Below are 25,266 nucleotides of genomic sequence, written 5' to 3' on the forward strand. Positions count from 1 at the left end.
AATACGCCACCGGCAGATTAAAAAAAAATAAAAAATAAAGCCCGGGGAGAATCGAACTTCCCACCTCCACAACGTGAAGCCAGATTCTACCTATCGTCTATCCCAACAGATGGCGCATTCGTGCAAAATAGACCATTGCATTAAAAAAACACATAAACGAGCAGGAAAGTAACTGTAGGAGGGTTTGTAACTGGGCTAGTTGGTTCATTGCATGAAAGCCTGCGATTCAAACTTTTTTAGCTGGGGACAAGTTTTTAGGTGTCGTTTTTCATTTCACATACAGACAAAAGTATGTTGCCGAGCTACTCTATGTCATGGTTGCCAGCGTTATTTTGGGGAGGGACACATACTGCTCGTAGATCTAAAAATTTCGATTTAAAAACTTCTGAGGCGTTATCAGCAAAACCGTTTCTCGTCAAGGTGCTTTACGTGATGCCTTTTCATTTGGGATAGAGAATATATACTCGACAAAAAACAGTTGTCTGTCCCTTTAAGCGGAAAATTTTTCTCGCCGTGCATTTCCCTCTCATAGGTGCAATGTACCTGCTCCCATTATCTCAAAACGTGTTTTTGGGGCACCACGGATATCTCGAAATGTTGACAGAAAGGACATAGGCAGAGGCCGCTACAGCTGCTAAGGTCTCCACTCAAACGCTTAGCTCCCACTGCGTGCCAAACACAGTCGTGAACAGCAAGTTTGAAATTCCTGCCGCCCCAGTGGTTTTCTATCCAACGTGCCATGCAACTGTGGGAGTGATAAAGTGTGCATCACTGTGGCACCCATGATGATCACTGTGCGCAGATGATCACGGGTTTTTTGTCGGTAAGTGGGACCACAGCCAGACCCAGCCCTTGCGAGTGCATGAAGGAGGTTTGTTCTCACTGAAAGTAGGTAGAATGTAGCGGTGGCGACCAACGATTGATGCGATGCATTCAGGAACTCGAGAACGCTTTTCTAGGACCAAATGCAAACGCAAAACAGGCAAGCATCGTGCACTTCGTTCTTCTGCAACAATAAAAATTCGTTTTTCCTGCGAATCGCTTTGCCTGTATTGTGAAAGCTCCGCTTTGCAGTAGGCCTTTTGTTACAAGCTCTACCTCTTAGTTCAGTGACCTGGCCACAAATTTTCAGCATTTCGCTAAACTCGGAACTCTGCTTATCTCGAAATTTTCAGCAGATTTTATGACTTCGAGTTAACGAGGTTTTACTGTATTTATACTTAGTTATACCATTCTCCTAGCTGAACACATCCTTTCCTCTGGTGGCTTATTCTTGGCTGAGGAAAATCGCACTGTGCAGCAAAATGTGAAATGAAGCGTGAACAAGTTTTTGCAGGCACACTATTGTGCACCACATTATGAGTTGACGCATTTGGCCTCCCATGTTAAAACCCATGTTAAAACTCAGAGGACCACCGTATTTTTGCGCATATAACCCGCACCAAAAATAGGAAAAATATCAGGAGTAAAGTAGAGGTGCGGATTTTATGTGGGGTATTTCCTCCGGTGCTGCTTCACAACTCGGAACATTATGCCGTGAGGTCCCCACAGCAGCAGTAGCAACGAAGGCACTCTTATCCCACTGGTAGTGGTCATTTTTCACACGCAGCTCAACAATATAACAACCTGAGAGAAAATATTGGGAAGGTCAGCTGGAGTTTTCCGCAGAGGAAAAGCACCATTCAAGAGTAAAGAGTGTGAGTGCCAGTACTCAAAAACACCACGAAAACACCATTCCATACTGTTATGATGATAGGTATGAGTTGAATTTTGCTTGAAATGAGGCGGTGGCTTTCACCACCACACTGGTCTATTTTTAGAGGCTTAATTTGTTGTAAAGTGTTTCTAACTGTTACCTTTAATTGTATCCTTGCATTCATCCAAGAATGGCAGGTGGCGACGCCTTGTGATGTTTCACTGAACAGGCCAATCAAAGCACATGTCAAGCGTCTGTACGCTGAATGGATGGATGAAGGTCTCTGGCTTAAAGGGGTACTGACACAAAATTTTGAAGGCGAGATAACTTCGAAGATAGATTGGTGTGAATGCACATACATCATCTGCAAAATATCAGCGGAAAATACGGCCTAGAACATATTTAAAATCAATTTTAAAGTTTGTGAAACGCAACCGAGCAGCCAGCGGAGGACCTCGCGCAATCGACATTCCCTGGATGTTGAGTAACTATGTTTATCCAAACACATCACAAATTTGTGTTGGCTGCTTGCACACTGGCGGTGTTTCTCGCCGTCTCGCACTTCTGCTCTCAAGCAACGAACAATCCGATCGTTGGTGGCGGACACGCCGGGATTTCGTTAGCTCATTGGGAATTTGGCTGTGACCTAAGTTCTCCAGCGATTCCAGGCACTTTATTTTTATTGCTTTTTATTACATTGGACGCGAACACGCGCCGGGGACACGAAAAGCGCACTTGAGCGAGCCGCACAGTTGCTGCGCCGGCGGTGGGGCCACAAAGTGGCGCAGGCCGGCGCAGGTAGCTCAAACAATAGCTTGTTACTGCTGCACGAAATGGGACTGGAGCCCCAAACCAGGCAGCACATGCAAGAAAGGAGTTGATGGTGCGATGGCGGATTGCATTTAAAAATCGTCATCTGCACCGCTTACGAGAGTGGCAATCAAATATACGCCGCACTGCTAAGTCTAACACACCTGTAGGCAGACCGGCCGGCTGCTCCCAGCGCACGTCTCCCCACCCACTGTCTTGAGCGTCACGCGTCGTTCTCTAGCCGTGGCAGAAATTTGCACTCGGAGCGCCTGCATCACGTCCACGGTCACTTTTTAATTAAGTGGCTGACGAGGTGAGTACGTAGGAACATTCGCAGCAACTGCTGGCGACGCGGAATCAAGAGTGCTACGGTAGCTTTGCTCTGCTCCTTTCCGACGGTCACGTGGACAGCTTTGTTTATACAAAATCCCACGTTTAGCGGCACCCGCTGAAACCGAAACTGCAACTGGCCCCATTAAAAACGTCTCTAATTAAACAACTGTCACACGCTGAAGCAAATGAGGTTTGCACCTGTGATAAATAGGTCATTAGCTACTTATCGCAACAAAAAAAAGCAAAATGCAAAAGTTTTGTCAGTGCCCCTTTAATGCCGACAGGCCGCGTCCGTAGGCCTAATGCTGCGCCGTTTTGTAAGTGTATCGTCAAGGCATGGAAGGCAATTTGAGGTGAGAGGGTTCGCAGGAGCTTTAAGAAATGCTTCAATACAAGCAGTATGGACTGTGGCTCAAGCGATAGTTCTAGCGAGAGCAGTCACAATAAGTGATTGTGACTTAGGCCGTGCAGAAATTGTATTCAATATGCAAAATAGGAACATTTTTGCGTCAACAAATGTGTCCTGTGGCTTTAGCAGGTTTGGTCCAGTCTTTCCTGTATAAAATGTGCGGGCAATATGCAGGGATATTTCTTTTTACTCATGGACTAAGTGGGTGGGCGGGTTATATGCAGGGGCGGGTTATATGCTCAAAAATAAGGTATCTAGGTGCTTACACCATGCTATGTTTACAGGTGCCACATAAGCAGCCCAGCACGGAAGATGGAATGACGACAGACTTCGTTGAAGGTGAAGACGTCTGGAAAAGTGCAAAGCCCGGGAAACTGCAGTTTTTGCCCATGCAGTTCTGCTCCTTTGTAGGGGAGTCCGAAGCAATGTGTTGTTGAGTTGTTAATTAGGCTGCATTTATTGCTGCCTCCATCATTTTCTGTAGAATAAGAAAAGAAATTACGAACACAGCATCCTGCATTGACTTTTGCTACGTCACAAACAACTGCTATCCACGTTGGGCATAAACAACTACTGCCATCATTATCTCACCTTATGATCCACAGCTTGTTAGATGGCGAGGCGAGCTAACAGCATGCTCTGTCATCGCCTCCAGTATTTTAAGTGCAAAGCACTTTATGGGCGTCGTAGCTTGCTAACGGTCGATGTCAAGTGGCAGCTGGAATCGGGTGGCGCAGTGAGATAACAAACCCAAGCAGAGCCTGGTGTACCGTCGTCAGGGAGCAGAGGTCGGTGAACTCACTCATGAGTCCACTCACTCAGACTCATTTGGACTCAAACTCGAGCGCGAGGCTAGTGTGGCATGGTGAGTTTGAGGTTGAGTGAGTGATTGATTGATTGATTGTAGGGTTTAACGCGCCGACGCAACGCAGGCGATGAGGCGCGCCGTAGTGGAGGGCTCCGGATTAATTTTGACCACCTGGGGATCTTTAACGTGCGCCGAAATCTCGTACACACGGGCGTTTTTGCTTTTCGCCTCCATCAGAAAAGCGGCCGCCGCGGCCGGGAATCGAACCCGCGACCTGGTGCTCAGCAGCGCAACGCCTTAGCCACTGAGCCACCGCGAGGTTGAGTGAGTTTGAGCCGAGTGAGCCCGACTGAGTTTGAGTCCGATTGAGTTTGAGCTTGAGACCTAGTGAATTCTGAGTCCATTTTGAGTTCTGAGTCCATTTTGAGTTCTGAGTACATTTTGAGTTTGAGTACATTTTGAATTTGAGCACATTTTGAGTTCTGAGTACATTTTGAGTTCTGAGTACATTTTGAGTTCTGAGTACATTTTGAGTTTGAGTCCATTTTGAGTTCTGAGTACATTTTGAGTTTGAGTCCATTTTGAGTTCTGAGTACATTTCGAGTTTGAGTCCATTTTAGAGTACATTTTGAGTTTTAGTACATATGGAGTTTTGAGTCCATTTTGAGTTTGAGTACATATGAGTAGCCTAGCAGACAGCTATGGTTGGCTGTTAATTTTCATGCGTCGCTGTGGGCTCGGAATTCAGGTTACCTGCGGGTACGGCACCATTTGCGATCCGCGTGATCGGTTGGGAGGGAAGGGGTGTCTGATTTTTTTTACTTGTTGAATTTTCATGACCCTAAGCACTTGCTGTATACCAAGTTTTCGCGGCTGGCGCGTGAGTGATAGTTGACTGGTGAGGTCATAAAAAAGGGTTGTCTTAACTTTTCCTCCTGATGGATCCACTAAGAGGGTGGGAAAGGGTGGTGGGAAAGCACACTGCGGCGCTTGCTTGCTTGTTCGCCTGCTACTGTTAACGGCTTGATATACTAGGGGTCACAAAGGAAGAGGTGAGAGCCGGGGGAAAAGGGGGCGGGGGCTGTCCCTTCTGCTGTTTCAAATGAATTAGCTGAATTGACTGGGCAACGCCCCTTAAAACAGAATAATGACCGCATTAGATTGGGTGAAATGTCAAACTGATGACGCTGAGGCGTGTAAGGTATCAAATGAAAGGTCCCGATTAACGGAATCACGCGGGGTAAATAAAAAAATGCTTCCTGATTGTAGTCATCAGGCAGTCATAATGAGTGATAGATTGGGTTAAAATTCAAAATGACGCTGCCAGGGCATCTGGGGAATCAAATTCAAGCTCTCGATGTGGGGAATCATTCAGGACAAAATTAGTTATGGTTATATAATGACATAGTCATGGGTAGTCATAGATTCGGTTAAAATTTAAGTTCATTGCGCTACGGCGTGTGGCGTATCAAATTAAAGGTCTCGATGAGGGTAATCATGTGCTTCCTGATAATTATCATGACATAATCAAGGTGGGTCACAGATTAGGTTAAAATTCACAATGACGCCACTGGGTGTGCGGGGAATCAAATCGAAGGTTCCGATGAGGGAAATCACGTGGGACAAAAATGCGGTATGGCTATATCATGAGATAGCCATGGTTAGTCATTGATTGGTTTAACATTCAAATTGATTCCGCTAGGATGTGATGGGTATCAAATTAATGGTCTTGATGAGCGGAATCACGTGGGAGAAATACAAAAATGCTTCCTGGTTATAACCATGAGATAGTCATGGCGAGTCTAATACTGGGTTCAAATTCGAAGTGACCCCGCTAGGGCGTGTAGGGTATCAAATTTACAGTCTTGATGAGGGGAATCACGTGGTACAAATAAAGGCTTCGTGGTTCTAATCATGAGATAGTCATTATGAGTCATAGATTGGGTTAAATTCAAGGTGAGGGGCTAAAGCATGTAGGGTGCCAAATTGAAGGTTTCAGTTAGGGGAATCACGTCGGACATTTAAATAATGCGTCCTGGTTACAGCCATGAGAGTCATGGTTAGTTTGACTGGTATGAATTCCATATGATCCTGCTAGGGTGTGTGGGGTATCAAATTAAAGGTCTTGTCGAGGGGGATCACGTGGGACAAATATAAAAATGCTTTCTGATTATAGTTATGAGGATATAGCAAATGGTATCTTTCTTTAATTGCTGGGTAGGGTTTAACCAAAATTCCCTGCCAACCCGTAGGCAGTTGTGCTATATACATGCGAGGGCTTGTCCAGAGATGTCCATCAATGCGGTATATAGTAATAAAAATATTGGCGTCTAATTGCTGAATCATCGAGGCAGGATGACATGGGTTAAGAAAAAAAGCTATGCCAAGCTCTCGAACTTAAATCACCAGACTCAAAAACTCTCTGCTGATAGCTGCGACTCAAAAATTACTTCCTCCATTTCCCCGTATCCCAACAAGCAAGCAAATCCTTCAACACATATGGTGTTGTGGAAATTGTGGACCACCATAGGTAACGGGGCATCAGAGCTCATCAGAAAGGCGAATTTCACATTTGTTTATGAATAAGCCTTGCGGCCCCGTTTCGTGTCCGTAACTTCCTTCCCACAGTGTACCAACGTGCACTCGAATCCAGAATTGGCCAATTACATGTGAGACATTGACTCCTTGCTAGAGCGTAGGAGATAGAGAGGCAACAGAGCCGCCAAGACATAAACAGACATTGTGACAGAAGGAAAACACTTCAGAAAAATAAGCAAGCGCAGTTTGTGTGTGCGTTCGAACTGATTTTATTACAATGAGAAATCAGCGCAAGATATCAAAGGATGACAATGTAAAGGAAAAGAATTAACTCGGGCTCTGCAGTTCTCCAACGACTACATCTCAAACACAATGAAAGAACAGATGACTGACGCGACACACACGCAGGCGCACGCACACGCAAACGCACTCCCACTCGCACACGCACACGTGTGCATGCTGGAAATTAACAGCTGGGTACGGTCGCGGTAATTGCTTACAACGATAGCGTGGTGCTGAGCCGAGCTACGCGAGCTCATCCCACCTAGCAAATGCTAATAAAAACTAATACAAGTGCCTCAGCAAACAACAAGGCACTTTTCTGTTTGTCCCACGTGATTTCCCTCCTCGAGACCCTCAATTTGATACCCCACATTCTTTAGCGCCACATCTCTGAATTTTAACCCAATCTGAGACTATCCATGACTCCCGTGTTACACGGTTCGCCATTTTCGATATTTTTTCTTATTATTTTTTTTAGTTTTTTAACATTCAGTTTGATCAATTGTCTACATTTACGCTTTTATAATTATTACAGGTTGAACTTCTGTGGTATCTGCATTTTTGTGTAAATGCAGGGCGTTACACGATCCTGGGGGGGGGTAGGGAGAGGGGGGTACTCGGCAAAGAATGTTACGCATTAAAAAAGCAAAGGCATATCTATGAACGCCTCACGCTTCAGAGATTCGCGGGGACAGTTCGCTTTGAGGCAAGGCGTTTTTTCAGGATGCAGAGCAAGAATGCACGGAACCGTAACCCTAAACAGCTTCGACATAAATGAACGGAGCAGTGAGAGCACATCCCCTCGCCCAATCTTGCTTGTTTCGACCCAGGGACCCAGCACACCATCAAGTCTGGACCGCCTCTGTCATAAACACGAACACAGAGCCTACATCAAGAGTTTGGTATCCAATATATACGTACAATTGCTTGCAACCAGCGCTAGTCATCATGGGCAGCAGGTATAGCTGCATTAAATCTGCAACGAAAATTGTTTCCGACCTCACAGGAGCTACGGTGTCATGTCGTGCCGAATGCAAGAGTTTGAGCTCACGAATTTGCACCCGTAATATTTTTACCACGCGTGAATTTGACAACACTGAATGCTAATGAAATCAGAGTCCGTCTGAGCCACAGTAAATTCCTAGCACGAAAGAGTTGTGAGGCCATTTGAGTTCTGAATTCATTCTGAGTTCTCAGCCCATTTCGAGTTCTGAGTTCATTTTGAGTTTTGAGTCCATTTTGAGTTTGAGTACATTTTGAGTTTGAGTCTGAGTCCATCTTGAGTTCTGAGTACATTTGGAGTTTGAGTCCATTTTGAGTTTGTGTCTGAGTCCATCTTGAGTTCTGAGTACATTTTGAGTTTGAGTGCATTTTGAGTTTGAGTGCATTTTGAGTTTGAGTCCATTGTGAGTTCTGAGTCCATTTTGAGTTCTGAGTCCATTTTGAGTTCTGAGTCCATTTTGAGTTCTGAGTCCATTTTGAGTTTGAGTCCATTTTGAGTTCTGAGTACATTTTGAGTTTGAGTCCATTTTGAGTTCTGAGTACATTTTGAGTTTGAGTACATTTTGAGTTTGAGACATTTTGATCTGAGTACATATGAGTTTTGAGTCCATTTTGAGTTTGAGTACATTTTGAGTTTTGAGTCCGAGTGAGTTCTGAGTTTTGCACTCAATGTGAGTTTGAGTTTGAGTGAGCGCAGATGTGCTGCTTAGCATTGAGTGAGTTTGAGTGAGTGGTGATTCGAAAAAAAAATTGTGAGTGAGTTTGAGTGAGCCGCGCCAACTTTTCCGAGGTACGTCAGGGAGTCATGCTGAGTCTTCGAAAACCACGCAGTGTAAATAGTCATAACCGTTCGAACCTCGTGAACCGCTGGTGCCTGTCATACATGGTACATTTGAGGCAAAATCTGAGTATATTACTGGCAGCCCCCGCGTTTCATTTGGTTAGGAACGCTCGTTGGGTTGGTTTTTACGACAGTGAGCGAAACTAGGGGCCACGCAAGAAAAAAATGGCGCGTTCGAAATGCCACAGAGAGGCTCCAGCTGCGCAAGAAAAAAATTACGCGTTCGAAATGATGCAACACAGCTCCAGCCACACAAGAAAAAAATTGCACGTTCAAAATGACGCAAAGCAGCTCCAGCATACGAAATTAAAGCAACCGCAAAAAGAACAGAACCCCCGCTGGCGCAGTTGTACGCGAGCAGGGCGAATGCGGGAAATTTGAATTGCATATTCATCAAGAGAGGAGTGAAACAGTGGCGAAGAGCGTGATGGGTGGTAGCAGTGAGCGGATAACGGCGCCCCCACCCGTTATGGCGAATCACTGCTCTGCACTTCTGGCAGCCTTCACATTGAGTGGAACAGCTTTAATTTTTTTCTATGGCAAATCATTGCCCACTTTTCAATGGGAGTGATGGGACGCCTGTTTCGGCCACGTGCCATAAGATGGGGCTGCAAGAGTAACTGCGCTAAACCGATTGTCCGAAATTCAAGACTGGCTTGTGCCTTGTTCGTTGCCAAGCGACCGATGTTCGAGGCCACCAAAATAGCGGCGCTCTGGCCAGCGAAATAACAGTAAGCGCCGCTGCGGAGCTTGTTTTGCCTGCATTGCTGCTTGCACCACGCGTCGCCCCAACAGTAACCGGTCACATGACTGAAGAACTGGGAAGGCTAGCAATTGGTGGAGAGTGGCAGGAGTAGCAGGAATGGGCTTGGTTGGCCATTCAGGGCTAATGCGTTTGTCATTGAAAAAATACAGGAGGCGATGGCTTCGTAAATGTCGGGGAAGGCCTGTATGAGTGAGTCATGTTCTCATCTAAAACTTTGACGGCCCAGCAAAAGGAAGCATGTATTCGCTGGAGAACAGCAACAAAAAATATAATGCTGTTTCCAACCTAGGACAAATGACGAGTGAAAGCAATTGTAAGCATGTTTTCACACTGTTACAGTGGTGTAGGAGGATGCGAATGGGAGGGGGGTGTCGGGCATGTTGAAGTGCTCTAGAGCCACTCCTTTGTATATCTTAGTGGAGTAAGAGAAACCGTTCCCCCTCCCGAAAAAAAAAAAAATGAAATCCAGATCTTGGCAGTATGTTGTTGGTACTGGCATGTGCAGCAGACAGTGTTAGTGATTTATATACACTAAATAAACTAGTCAGTGTGGTTCTGTTCTCTGTAACTTGTATTCAATATTGTCACGAAGCCAAAGATGACACAGTTGTCTTGAAGGAAAAAGAAGTTTAATATGCTTGGCTTGACAAACGGGCGCAGGAAATGCGGGACGGTCGTCGAGAGGCACGCACGCACGAGTGCTAGGCATTTTTTTGCTTTTTTAACTGCTGGGTGGCCGCCGCAATTTTGGCCGATTTCTCCAAGTGGGTATGCTTGGTTTGACAAACGGGCTCAGGGAACACTGGATGGTTGTCGCGAGGCACGCACACACGAGCGCTAGGCTTATATCGTTGCCCAATGAGACTGGCAGCTTCACCGCTGCAGTTTCATGCGTGAAATTAACGCAACTTTTCAGAACATCTGAGAGCAGCAAACTGTGCAGAAAATAGATTACGTATAGGAGTTGCAGTTGCCCATCAGTTGCCCATTAGAAGTGGCCCATAAATACGCCAAAGAACGACAAAACCGATATACAATTAAGGCGGGCAGGTATGGACGGCACGAGCGAAACAAAATCTGTTCATTTAATAATTGCACAATAAAGCACTCTGGAAAGGAGCAGAGTTACCTAAACCGCCACCGATGATGATGATGATTAGAATCCCTCCATTTGTATCGGGACGTCGGTTGTCACCAATCGACTTGCCTGTGTTATTCTACTTGTTTGCCCTACCCTTCACTAACCTAATGGGTTATCCCGCCTACCCCTACCCGGTTTTAAAGGAGGCATGGTGACAAAACACAAGTTTGGGTCAGTCAAACGACTGCCTCGTTAAAATCATACTGAAACCAGTTTTAACGTAAACTTCGCTCAATTATATAATTAGGAAAATAAGGAATGGCCATGCGACCCACATGCTCATTTCCCGCAACAGAACCTATGATGTCATACCAGCCTGCTCTGCGATTGGCGGAGGCCGGCAAAAGCAAACGCAAATTAGGCTGAGCTTATAAGCTTGCAGAATGAGGTATTTGTGTTTTAATTTAGGGAACATTCTTTTTAAAGCAATTAGAATGGTGGGACAAACAGTGGAAGTTACGAAAGCACAGTAAACATAGAAGTACTGATGCATACTGCTGCTGGTACTGCGCTCATTATGCTTAATTTTGCTGCGCAGCACTGTGGGGCTTTGGGGTTAGATGACACTGGCTTATTGACGCAAGCCACGGTGTATTACGTACGTGACCATATTTGTCGAGCGAGCACTATGTTTCATGAAATGATTATTTTCTCCCAGAACAAAAACAAGCCAGGATTATATACGGCTTGCCATGGTATGGTGGCGCCATCTAGGTTCAGTAACGTAAACAAACGCGCGGCGGCCGCCGTATGGTACCTCAACGGCAGCGCCACCGTACGGGTGGAGACACCCTTTGAATGGTCCCGTGCCGCCGCAATGGACCTCTCCCTGGCATCCGACTAAAACCCGCCCGCGACCGCCGCCAAATCGGCCTAAACGCACCAAACTATGCTGGCAACGCTGTCGTTTTTGCCTCAAAACGTCTCCAACTTTGGTCTGAAAAATCGAGGGCCTTTGGCCGTGCTGACAACATTGTTTTGCGCATTTCTTGCTTGTCTGTCCGCGCGGGCCGTGCTTCTCCGTGCTTCTCCGGCACCGTTTCGACTGAACCACTGAACGGCCGGACGGCCTGTGTGCCTTCGTGGTTTGGAATCGCAGCTTTTACTCCAACTGAAGTTCCTAGGGTCCTACCGAGCCTAACGTCAGTCTGCGCCTCAGCTTCGACCGCGCAAAGTCTGAGACTTCGCTAGCTCGGTTTCGTGGCCGTCAACGTCGGTGGTAGCAACAAGCTCGTGAGGAGGTAAGTGTTTAGACTTGTCACATCGTCCTTTTCATACGGAGAAGAAAACACACAAGGTGATGTTGCCTTTAGTGTTCGTGGTAGAAGTGTAGGCTAATTTCAAAGTGGATAAGCTACGTGCCGTTTCTTGCGAAAGCACACCCGAAACATACGCTAGTGTCGTAATGTTTTTCTTTTTTAACTTACAGGCTCATATGCGTAACTGTTGGCTAGAATCTGATATGGTGTCACTATGCTTACCACTAGTGACAGTTATTACATGGAGGCTTACTACATTAACAGCTGTAGTAAGCAGAACAGGGGTTTTAGATTGCACGCACAAATGTAAAGCAAGCAATGTTTCGGAGGTATACTTATTTCGTATCGTGTCATCGAGACGCCGCTCACTGCGCTTTCGTTACAGGGGCTGATAAATTTCCACCACAGTCCCAGCATGTGTACGAGTGGCTGATCGGTGACCTGCTCCGTTTCTAAGAGCCAGACCTGCCTCAAGAGACTGCTTGTCCATGCCTTGGCATACAGGGTGCCACTGTTCTCGTTCCGGATGTAAGTGTTTCGCCGAATCTGCGCTCCCGATCCTGTTTTTCGTAGACCGTGCAGTGCAAGTATATTTCTGTTGAGGAGCCACATATATATGTGGCGTGCGTGCGTGCGTGTGTGTGTGTGTGTCGATACAATTTGCACCTGTCCTCACAATTTCTGTTCTAATTTTTTTTAAAAACAGAATGGAGAATTTTCAGCGTTTGTATGCAGGTGTTGGAAGATGGAATTTATTTCACGGAATGCATGTCATGACTCTGTTGGAGGGAAAGTGCAATAGAGATACTTGATGCTTTCAATGAACAAATACTGTGTAGCATGTGGTGGGACCACTTAACACACTCACGTTTGATTCCCGACAGTTGGTGTTGAGTGTGCGTAATGCAGCTGCTTCTCTTTTTCAATTGCTATAATCGCACTACAAGGGTTGCTGAGCATGGTCGTTTTGTAGGTTATTGAATTGCTAAAGATTGCAATTTACTAACGTAATTGCACTTCAGCAGAAATTTTCTCAATCAATACAAGTGTGGTTTCGAAATTCCAGGAGTCTTGTAGGTAATCAAAGAATAGGTAGCAATCGCTACTTTTCGCTAACACGGGGCACTTCTTGGCCGGTCTCACATCACTAGACGAGAATTTGTCTCGCACTGCTCATGCTATAGTCATCGTCCTGAGCCCATTTGTGTACACTGTAGAACAAGAACTAAGGCCTGCCTGCTGCATTTCCGATTGCTGCTATCTTGCTTTGTCCATATCCATTTGTTGCCCCTGGGTTTTCTTCTCTCACACCCCTCCACTGAGTGGTGTCTTCTTCAGGTCTCTCGTTCCTTGGTGGCATTGTCATAGGTGTGAGCAAGCTCTCATGCGACGAAAGGTGCTTTCGAATGAGTAGGTCATGCCAAATTCTTTGATGAAAAATTAATCCTGAAAGCAATGTTTGACTTCGATCTTTACGTACAGGTGCCGTCATAAGTGGAGCACGGGAGCTGCGGCCGAATTGTATCGGAGCGCCGTGTAGCTGCACCGGCGGTAGATGAAAGCACGAGAACACGCATGTGCGCCTGCCGACGGCGATAGCCCATCTGTACTTCTCAAGCCACTTTTTTTAACCTGGCTTCAAGCATTGTTTGCAGCATACTGGTCTCAGCGATGGCGCTGATAGCGTACACACGTAAAAATATTTGAACGAAAAACTCACTACAAATTCCCGTGACAGCGCGCCGCTTTTCCGGCAGCTGGAAGTGTGCCAGAGACGCTGCCAGAATCGTCTGCTATCAGCACCGTGGCCGCCGTCAGCAGGCACGCATGTGTGTTTTCGTCCTTTCATTTACCGCCGGTGCAGCTACACGGCGCTCCGATACAGTTCGGCCACAGCTCCTGTGCTCCAATTACTTATGACGGCACCTGTACACAGTCACAGACTGATTTTTTAGATTGTCCAATCATCAGACACGTCAGTGGCGCTGCCGTCCACCCTATTGTGCCAGTGTATAACGACGTCTGAAACTTAATATGCTGAAGCCATTCACCATCTGATTTTTCTGACTTTTTGTTTGCCGTGACGAGAGGTTAAAATGGCAATAACCGCAGGATCCCTATTGCTGTTCGCTTTATCCTACAGCCTTCAACTAGAATTTTCATGTACCACCCTCTGCTAACCTCTTTTTTTTTTTTACTTCATATTTTGGCCATGCAGCATATGAAGAAAAGATAAGACGGTAGAAGAGAGAGAAGGGGTACACAATCACAGGTAGTCAGGATGCCCACAACGGAGAAACTTGTGATGCTTCCATGTGAAGGAGGAGAAAGAGCAGGCTCAGAAGAAGTTGTCCAGTGCCAACCTCCTCTGAGCCTGCTCTTTCTCTTCCTTCACATGGAAACATCACAAGTTACTTCGTTGTGGGCATTTACTGTGCGTTCGATATCTGCTTTTGGCATTTTTTTTGCTCCGACCCTGGTTTCTACACACGATTATTACCAGTGAGATTTCGTTCTCTGTGTACATTCGTTTTTTCAACTGCTCTCACATTCCCTAGAAAGTTTGAACAATTGGTCAGCTTGTTCATTCATTTAATCTTGCATAATATATTAACAAGAGATATGCAAACAGGAAATTTCGAACTGTGCATAAAATACAAATAGCAAAAACTGACTGGATTGAATGAATCAAATATATTCGAATACAGATATCTTTTTCATTGTTTATAGAGTTTTTAAAACAAAGTGACAAAAAAGATAACTTAGGCAGTCGTCAGGACCTGAGGCATTAGAATATTTATGTATCGCTAGGAAAATGGTACAAAAAATGGCAAGTAAATGGCAACCACATGCAGCGACGGCAAAACGTAACTCAATGGGTACAGCAAACTGGTAGTGTGGATGATGGTGACAAGCGAAAATGTTTATAACCAGGTTGCTAAGGGAGTCGACAGCAGAAGACGACGGGCTGACGCTGCCGCTTGCTTTTTGCTGTACAGAAGCAGCCCACAAGTGAGCAGCAGCGACGAACGACGACGACGGAGCGCATTGGCGGCAGTTTGATCATTTTTTTCACTTGTTGCTGTCACTCGTGCTATCTGTTTGGTGTACCCATTGAGTTACAGTTTTCACGTCGCTTTTCGCTGTCGCTGCGTGTGGTTGCCCCTTAAAAGATTAACCCCTTAAGTGCTTTGGACGAGCAGAGCTCGTCCTGCCCAAACTGTCACCAAACTGCTTTGGACGAGCAGAGCTCGTCTTAGCGGAATAGCTACTGCCCTATACTGTTCAGGACGAGAAGCGCTCGTCTGCGGCTTAGATTGCGTGCCGTCCACTAGATGGCAGCATTTGCTCGACGAATTAGTTTTCTCCTGCGGTAAGGCGCGCTTTTTTTATGAAAATATGGCGTGCGCTGGCGCCGACCCATGCATAGCTGGCCCGTCAACTAGAAAAAGAAGCTGTTCATTTTCGTCATCTTCTTCAAGTGATGCTGATTCGGATACAGATGTTTATCTTGTCTCTGGAAGTGAAGACAGCGATGACGGTGAATTGAGCAGCTCCTCCGGTGATAACAAAGACAGCGGGGAAGCGAACATCGCGACTGCGCGCGAGTGGATCCTGCTTTATGTGGACAATCCTCCTGTGAAGGCTCATCGCTTTCCATTCTTGGCCATTCCAGGCAAGACTTTCATATTGTCATCGCCGGGTGACATTATGGAATATATTCAGCAGTTTCTAGACGATGAACTTATATAATATGTTGTAGACAAAACCAATCGCAAAGCGGTTGAAAAGTTGAAATGCTTTCCTCCCAGTGATCACTCCCGCCTCAAAAAATGGGTACCAGTGACAAAGGAAGAGATGTGGGTATTCCTTGCACTCCAGCTATTGCAAAGGTGCTTAGCCTACACAAGTGAATAAAGATGTGGCATCTGCAACTGTTCTATTTATAAAGTTTTTAATTTTGTTAGCAGCAGGTACCTGGTTTCCTATGTATTCTTCACAAATAAACTTTATTGTGTTGATTTGACTAACTGTGGGGTACAAATAATTTTTCAACATCGACTAGCTACTTTTTAGTACAATCAGATTCGAAATCAGCAATAAAAAAAATAGGCACTTTTGGTCGGGAAATTCTAAAAAAAATAAAGCACTTAAGGGGTTAAGACAGTATGGCAAGGCAGCGGAATGAAATTTGGCACACCCTGCCGTGGAAAATGCGGTTTCCTCAACATGTTGTGACCAGAGAAATTATACAGTTGCCTACCATTAGTACAAAGTCCGCAACAAAAAAAACAGAAGGCACAATAGCGCATTGCCATTGGTCCGCAACAATCTTCTCTTCTTGGTTTTGTTTTGTTGCCTATTCGAATGTGACACAGCTTGCCGTGATAGTTCAGACTTGTGGTGAAAATCGAAGCCTGAAGCTTTCACCACGCAAACTTTTGCACGGAGCTGTGCGCAACAAAGGAGGTTGAGGGCCTCAAAAGAGAGATGCTTACACTGGCACAAGTCTCAAGTGACCGGCTGCTTTATCAGCTATGCGCTGCCTTGGTTGTGATGGTGCCAACATTGCAGGACACGGCGGTGTTTTGACGCTTTAAAATTTCCAATTTTATCAAGATGTGATGTTCACCTTGATGCTTTTTATTCGAAATAACTTTCAATTAATTGAAAAATTGGGTTTCAGCTTTAAATTACCAAGCAATTTCTTCTACTGAATTGAATGTAACATTGGTGGGACCAGAGCATTGCTTCCAATTACCCGAAAATTCCAATTAGGTGATGATCAAGAGTCGACTGCATTTGAATGGCTTGCTCCAGGCATTGAAAAGAGGTTAGGTACGTTAGTGGTTGGTATGTTTAATGCAAGCAGTTCCAGCAAGTAATAAACCTTGATTTCTCACTCATACCACCATATTGATAGGAAACTTCTTTCCAGTTTATGCCCAGGTAGCATTGCACCTCAGCCAACATTGGCTGCCAGAGTTCCACTCTTGTGCAAGGCTTTTGTGGTAGGCTTTCTTGCATGGCTTCGGCGTCGTGCCAAAAAAGCTAACACTAAAAATGCCATGCAGTGAAGCTTGGAAGTTTGCATGTCATGTGGCAGAGCCAACATTTATTTCTGTATTAATGAGCTGCAAACCTTATCTGCTCCATGAGGATAAATATTTAGTGTTATAAGCAGTGAAGAGCCACTATATTCCCTGGGTACACATGGAGCATGGCTTACAAGGAGAAATAACATACAAAACGAAAGCAAGTCCTTGGTGGCTCCACAACACTGCAGGGCTCCATAGCCTCCCAGCTGAAGCCATCAGATTGCGTGGTTTTCATCGGAGCTGTCTGGGGACCTCATGACTCGTGCCTCGACAGTGCACCAGGCGAACCTATCAGTTTACGTGATGTTTGTCGAAGGTATTGGAGTTACTAGCACCGTGTCTCGGTATGGAATGTGGTTCGACATCGGGTGTACTGCTAGATTCTGCGCCAGCTAATACAACATATAAATAGACATCTCATTTTTAAAATGTTTATACCCATGGTGGACTTACTTCTTTCATCCATTTTTTAACTGTAAAACTGATGCTTCACTTAATTATTCTACTACTTTTTAATGACTGCGCTCTCCTCGTTTTCGGTTTCAAAATCGCCAGTTTTGCTGACCGCTTGCGGCGTCCACACGCGTATTTCAGCCGTTGTATATTGCATCTTGCTTTCTTTTTCAGCAGAATATACGGAAATGGTGTTTTCAAGAGGTCGAAATTTTGAATGCAGTTGGCTTTAAGTGCCCGCTTGACCCCTGTGGTTTCGTGTGGCCATCGACTTTGTTGTAAACGAACGAAGAAGAGGGCACTGGAGATAAATGAAATAGAGCAAGCAGGAAGGCGGAGGAGGAAAGTAAAATGAAAGTGTGAAAGGGAGGGCAGTACGCAGAGGCCACGCGAGACATGCTCAGTGGCACCGAGGCGCTGTGAGAAAATGCCAGAGTAGCGTCCGCCGTCGTGTGTTCACTGATGACACGATCACTTCCTGAGACACAGCAGCTACACGCTGTCACCGAGAAGACTGCAGTTTGCACTGCGCTCAAATTTTGCATTAGGGATTATCGTATTCTTGAGCCGTCTTTTTTTCTTCGATGATTATTCCTAGCGCAGTGTTCAGAAAAGTTTGCAGTATCCTAGTTTTGTATCATGTTTACTTTTAGCACACCCAATGCAGATATGCTGCTACCAATAATCTCAAAATCACACACCGTAAACAGCTCACTGCAATTGAAGAACAAAACACACTTGGTCTGCCGACAGTATTCAGCACATTTATTTTGCATTCCGAGTTTTCGAATGATACTTCAGCTTTATGTGCACAGAGGGCAAAGGTGTCATCAGGCTGGACTCCAATGTGCCAGTGTATTTTTCCAACAATGCTCCGACCATACACAAGAAATCGCTGTTTCTGAACCAAAAGAAAAAAAAACAAGCTATTCTTGGTTGCCCGCCGGTTTTTTGTTTTTGTCAGATTCATAGCTTGTTCTATTTCACCCGTTTGGAGAATGCAGAAATTTGTGGAAGCTTACCTCAGGTGTCACATACACCTGATGGAACATAGCTTGCACCACATGAAAAAGACAGTGAAAACGTGTCTGTTACCAATGGCTGGTCACACAGAAAGGAACGTATAAATGCGGGGCTTTCTTAAAAGAAAACTAGCAGCAAGCCACACAGTCAGCAGCAGCGGCATGACGGGAAAAAAGCGCGCTTACCAACCGAAAGACAGCGTACCTAAATAACAATATGTTGTCACCAATAGTTAACAAGAGATTAGGTCGAACACTGTAGACAAATCTGCTTGTATGCATTTAAAATTTGCCGCCAATCTACATGCTGAAGCAACTGCTACAAGCACATTCTACAATTGCTACAAGTGCACCATGATTTGCTACAGCGGATTTCGCGTTTTTGTGGAGTAATATCATGCTAATTTGGCTTTCTCTATTACCATTTCATATTTTTTGAAGCTTAATGAGTACTCAGATCGCAATAATTGTAAGTGGCCGCTAAATTTAGCGAAATGTCGATGCTGGTCTGGTAACATTGATGTAAACAAACATTCAAGATGGCGGCGCCCATGTATGTAGACCTGTGCGCCGGTCAGAAATCGCCGGCGGCGGCGCGCCGGTGTTCCCACCTCCGGCGGCGGCGTGAAACGGCGCGGGGGTCCCCGGAGCGGCGGCGGCGCGGCGCGGAGTGGTGGTGGTGGTGGTGGAGAGAGAGAGAGAGAGAGAGAGAGAGAGAGAGAGAGAGAGAGAGAGAGAGAGAGAGAGAGAGAGAGAGAGGATTTTGGGGAAAAGAAAATATGCAAAAACCGTGGGGGATCCGGACATGTGTAGGACAATTCGGTGCAGCAAGTCTCGCTGCGGACATTTCGGTGCACGGGATGTCCCAGGCATTTCTTTAAACATTTTAGCTTTAATACTTTCGTTTCGTCAGACGATATAATTTTACGTTCGAGAGCATTAGCGCCTAAAACCCAATTTCGAAATTAAATGTTAAAAATTAACGTTGTTAATATACTTCCCTTCTACCATTTTTATTTCAGCATTCATGTGAACAACTCTAATATTTTAATTCAAGTGTTATCGAAAGGCTTCGATTTCACTTCACCCACCGCTGCAAGATGCTGCTGCTTTTAGTCACTTCCTACCTCCCCCCCCCCCCTTCCCCGTCCGCCAAACCACCGCGAAAAGAAAGAAAGAAAGGAAACGAGCTAGCTTAAGCACGCGTGCATCCATTTTCATAATTCATAATTTTCTCTATCGATTTATTCCTGCAGTCGGTGTTGATTCTACTCGAAAACTAGCCATTGATCGCACGGTGGAGTGGCTAAACGGGTGGGGGTGGGGAGGGCTAAGTGCTTAGACCAGCCCCCTTGGTAGATAGAGGGGGGTGTCACTTGTGTTTCTTCAAAGTGTAAACTGGGCATCGAAAACGTGAATACGACTGTCGCGGCTCTCGCAAAACCAGCCTATTCAAAATTTTCCCCTCTTACAATGGAAGAAAAGGAGGAATGTCTGGGGTGTCCATGATATGCGCGACTTCAAGAGTTAATTGTAGGTGGGGCGACTGAAAGGAAAGAGCGATTCCTGGAGAGGGGCGCCTTCCGTGTGGCCGCGACGCGCGGAAGAATGCAGCCAACGAGCTTGTTCCTCGATGGGGGCGACAGGCGCGAACGATCCTGGTCATTGTGTCCTCAGCGGCTTTTCGGGTGGCTTTTTGTTGAGCACTACAGAGGTCATGTGAGCTCACGCCGAATGTATCGCTTTTTCTTGCATCAATGCGCGGACTCTTTGGAGAAGGTGATGGCCGCTTTGCCCGTAAGATTTCCACGGGAAATTGAACATAATACCCATAATATTACTGAAAAAGAAATCTGGGATTCTGGGAAGGCTAAAACTTACAAACAGACGGAGGGGGAGGGGGGGGGGGCTGCGAGAATTAAAAGGAAATGAAAGTAAGCATGTAAAGCTAAAACTGAGGTTGGTTTGACCGACCAGAATTGGTGGTATTTGTACGCACAACCTGTACGCGCTTGATCAGCATTGATGAGATATAGAACCTGCAGCTGTTTTCAAAAGGCCCGTTCTTCCTCCGCGACAATATCCTAAACTTGTCCGTAAAAATAAAAAGCTGGCGAGAACAGTGTCTCCAAATTCATTTAAACATGACAACGCAGCCTAAATAAACTTTTCATAAGATTGTCTGCATTTTTAGGGGCAACCGAATGTTTGGAAAGTTGAGGATTGTGAGAGTGTGCATTTTATTTAGAAAAAAATACATAAAGAATGCGTTAGCCATCGAAAACATCGGCTAAATTGTCTTTGCTGATTAGCATGCCCCCAAAAAGCGCGAATATAAATAACGTCTTGCCGTAAATTAAAAAAAAACATGTGCAGAAGAATTTAATCAGCTGGCTGCAAAACAGGTGTTCCCTGAACTAGGTATTAAAGAAAAATACAAAAATGTTCAGTTTCTACAAATACCTGGCAAAAAATCGCGAACACGACATCAATATTAAAAGGCAATCGCTGCCCTAGATTGTTGTCCAAAACCCATGTTAAGCGAAAATAAAAATATAACGGCTGTTTCAAGCAAACAAGCACCCGATAATACGGTCGCCGAAATGTTCGCGCAAGGAAATGCCGTGCACCGAAACGTCCGTACTCCGATATGTCCGTACACCGAAATGGCCTAGACCTGGGACGACGCTGTGCGCTTCTTTGGTGGAGCTCCCACGGCTTCTAGTTCAATTTTCACCGATACTGATTACACCTCGCAGCGTAGAGCTTCTATGACATTCCAGACACTGAGAGGCTAGCTGTGTCCGACTAAGCTACTAAACCGACGGTTCCATGCTTCCTGCCTTCGCAATTGTTGTTTGTGTGGTTTTAATCCAACTACTTGCATTAAATTTTTTTATCGATGCTCAGCCCTACCATCCATCCATCCATCCACCCATCCATCAAACCGTCCGTCTGTCGACCCAATTTGGTTTGTTAGGTTTTAGCCTCCATGGCGTTAATTTGTGCCCCTATAGGAATATTAAAGCATTCCATCTCTTCCTCAACCCTTTGGCTAAAACGCAAAGGGATAAAATCAAAAGCGCAAAAAAGTTCAAATCTAACTTGAAGGGAAACACGTCGACTGGAGTATGGGACCATTTTTTCCGTTTCCGGGGTTCACCCATCACAGCCACGGTGGCTGCTTTTCAGATTGAGTGGAAAAGCGAAAATCCCATTGTGTTGAGATGTTGGCGCACGGTAAAAATCCACAGGGGATCAAAATTAATCCGAAGCCCCCCACTACAGCGCGCCTGTATATCCCCATGGGGTTTTTTTTATCACAGGTGTCAAAAAACACATGGGCTATGAGGCGCTTTGGATTAATTTTGATCCAGTGCGGACGACCAGCTTCGGTTGGTGGAAATGGCCGTCGCAGCTGGCACCACGAATGGGGTCTTGAAATGAGGACACTACTCCGCAATTTTTGTGCTGACGAAATTTATTCTCTCTCTGTCTCGCTCTCTCTCTCTCTCTCATAGCTCATGTGTAGCTTCGGTGCGCTAAACCCCACAATCAATCACGTTCACGTCACGCAGCACGCGCTATTAATATACAACTTTTACGTTTCAAAATCATAGCTTTCTTGCGGAGCGTGGACATTGCTCGTCGAAGCTCTGTTTGGGATAGCCTAATTCGGCTGTAAAGAACTCGCAATGAAGACAAGAGGAGTAAGAATGCATTCGTAGACAACCCTCTGAATTTCTGTAGATTTTCTTATGGTACCTTTCACCATTATTTCTGAATTCTTTTTCTCCAAATCGTCTAGTTAACTGGCCTCCAGCGACAAAGGGCAGCATGACGTACGCTCCTCTGCCCTCTGGGACGCTATTTTATCACAGTGCTCAAATACGACATTGGTTGTCTGAAGTTGTGCGGGTATTAGAATTTCCTTCCAATTTCGTGTTTCACATTAGTTTAAGTAATGCATTGCTGACGTTTATGAGTTGTGAATGCTTGTGCCAGGCTCACAGTTCCGGAGATCCTAGCTGCGCTTTCATTGACCCTTCCTGCGTACCTGGACAGTTCATTTATTGACCCACTTCCCGTGCACTCTTCCCGTCATGACGCTGCCCATTCAAGCTTGCGCGCTACTGCGGCGGTTTCTTGTGCACTGCTCCCGTGCTGATTATGGTGTTTCATATATTCTTCGATGTTAGCCGCTTGTCCCCTTGAGAGAATCGATGAGTGGTGGGAGGAGCTGGCGCACTGATTTTGGAGACTTGTGTACTTCGGTCGTTCTCTTTCATCCGCATTTATTCTTATCAGTCGCTCTGAGACCGCATCTTTTGTGTTAGTGTTTTATTTTCCTTGCAGTGTATACTTTTATCCCCGTTGGATGACTATGTTATTAATACGCCAAGGGACGGGCCTTTATTAAGAAGGAAGGTGTTCAAACACTTTTGGTCATGTTTGTACAGTAGAAATAATATGGCTTGAGGGGCTGAAGTTTGCGTTCGCTCCTGTCCTCCATCCTACTTCCCTTTGGAGAAGAAAGAAAGAGGGCTATTGACACAGAGAGAGTCGGTTGGGCCTATTTAACCATGGGGGCCTGGAGTAACATGGGTGCGTGGTCATTTTAGAGTTTCTGAGAAAGCGGATAAAACAAGAAACATGTCGTGCTTGCTCGGCAGAGGGAAAAGCTGGGATGCTTCAAGAGGATTCCGAGTCAAGCGCGTCGAGACGGTAGGCAATCACGCATTTATCCTTTGTTAACAAGGTCGCGGGACGCATTCAAGAGGCTTGGTATGGGGCGGACGGGCGGGAAGAAAAGGTATTCGGAGAAGGAGGAGAAGGAAGGGGACTAGAAGTCTCCCCACAAGAGCAGCAGAATGACTGATTCCAGGTTGAATGTACAAATAATCCGTTTATGCATGGTGGATCGCGATTATTTCCCGACGAACAGCACCGCTGAGAGAGGCATTTCTTGCAGAGGGAGAAACGACAACTTCCAGCGAAGCGACGTATTTTCCTTTCATACTCCTTCGTTCTTCAGAAGAGTCGCATAATAGGCGGGGCGCGGGGCCGGCGGCGCGCCGAAAATTTTGCCCGGCGGCGGCGGCGGCGTACTCATTCCCGCGACTTCGGCGGCGGCGCAGACGGCGCGACCAAAACAGGCGGCGGCGGCGGCGTGGCGCGGCGGCGCACAGGTCTACATGTATGCTTACGGCAATTGCGTTATCGAACTCAAATACCTCTTATTCATTAGTTACGGTCTATATTACGCTGTTTTTGAGCTTAAGTGACGCACCCGAAGCCGGAAAAGCTTCGGAGCCTAGCGGTTCTGTACAGTTAACCTGTGTAAAGTACTAATATTAGCCAGTGGAAGAGGCCGAACTGCTTACCGGCATTGTCGCACGTCCCGTGACTGTAACTTGGTTGCTTCATTGGGGCTCTTCGATTTACAGTCTCAGACTCACCGTGGGTAGTCCGCGGGTAGTCCGAGGATTCCCCGAAGTCATAGGGATACATGGGAAAATCTAATGCCGGACTGCTTCTCGGGGAGTCCGCGGCGAGTCCGAGACTGGAAATCAAAGAGCCCTACTGTTTGCGGTTGCGCCGTTGTTTTGATAGTACTCCTTGGATGTTCAGGCATGATTTGCAGCCAGTGTAACTTGCTTTGTGGCATCGATTTCGTTAAAAACTACGTAGAATGACCGTTACGATGTGCCGATATTCCGATCAAGAACTTGCAGTGACGATGCGATGACGATTGGATGTCTTGCGAGTAACGATTGTGCCATGGAGGTGCGAATCAGTCAGTGATCGAATAATTCTCTAAACATTTAAATTTGATTAAATCTGATTTTTATGGGGTTAAAATTTACGAGTAAATTTGTGTTAACGTGTGATCCTATTGGACCGCGGTAAGGCGAGGGCGACACTCGCAAAAATTGCTCACGGCATCGGTGGCTGTGGTGCGGGCGTTCAATGGGCGTAAGTAGCGAAAATAAGAAGTTCATTAAACAATGAAAGCGTGCGTAATAGCCGAGCATAATAGACAGGACGAGATTGCAATAGACGTTTGCATGTTTTGGAACATGCAGTGAGCACCTTGCTTACACATTGGTTGACTTCCACGACCAAACGAATATGGTGCTTTTTGCTTAAGCTATCACGTATTACTTCACATGGAGTAACCTGGAATGCTATACTCATACTCTGCAGGGTTTCGTTACGTTCCAATGTCCATGCAATTCATCCAGTACCAGCACCCCACTGTCGCTCGGCTGAATGCTGGGAGTGCCACATTTTATCAGAAAATGTGATGTGTACCTGACTATATCAAAATTTTCCTGTATCCACAGTACAAACGTCAGGAGTTCCTCCACCACAATTTAATCTGGCTAGTCTTACCTTCGGGTGTGTTGTAGTTGCCAAGGCCAAAATGCATTGGCTAGGAAGCTATACACAAGTTTATGTATCTTGCCTATGCCACTAGTGCATATGTATACAACATAAGCTGGCACACATATATACATGCACCAGCATATCTGCTTACAGAATGCAATGCATGCCGGATGAGAAAAATTTGTTTACCTAATGTGAATCGATGTGGTAGCGCTCGAACAGTCACTAAGCACTGCTTAGTGACTGTTACTTATCTTGTTTTGTGCAACTAGTTTAGCCACTATTCTGGGTTCAACACTGCATGATTACCTTGGCATTGTTTACTCTGCGAAGTTCTAAAAGCGTGATAATGAGCACTAATATCAGCTGAATTACATAACCTCTCTCCCTGAAACTATTGGAAGGTGATAAAGGCAA

General features: G+C 45.7%; 1 protein-coding gene across 3 annotated transcripts in view; it reads left to right on the top strand.

Annotated features, from left to right (window-relative positions):
* LOC144179388 (cytochrome c oxidase assembly protein COX18, mitochondrial-like) overlaps positions 1–25,266 on the top strand; it is a 49,314-nt gene that overhangs the window by 19,581 nt on the left and 4,467 nt on the right. For all 3 annotated transcript variants that reach the window (XM_077707743.1, XM_077707727.1, XM_077707734.1), the window contains 2 exons: positions 3,533–11,867; positions 12,271–12,413. The gene's annotated coding sequence lies outside the window, so the exon portion shown is untranslated. The remainder of the gene's footprint in view (positions 1–3,532; positions 11,868–12,270; positions 12,414–25,266) is intronic.

The sequence above is a fragment of the Haemaphysalis longicornis genome, unplaced genomic scaffold (assembly GCF_048455015.1).
Source record: "Haemaphysalis longicornis isolate Haplotype H1 unplaced genomic scaffold, Haemaphysalis longicornis Haplotype H1 scaffold_1, whole genome shotgun sequence".
Lineage (NCBI taxonomy): Eukaryota > Metazoa > Arthropoda > Arachnida > Ixodida > Ixodidae > Haemaphysalis > Haemaphysalis longicornis.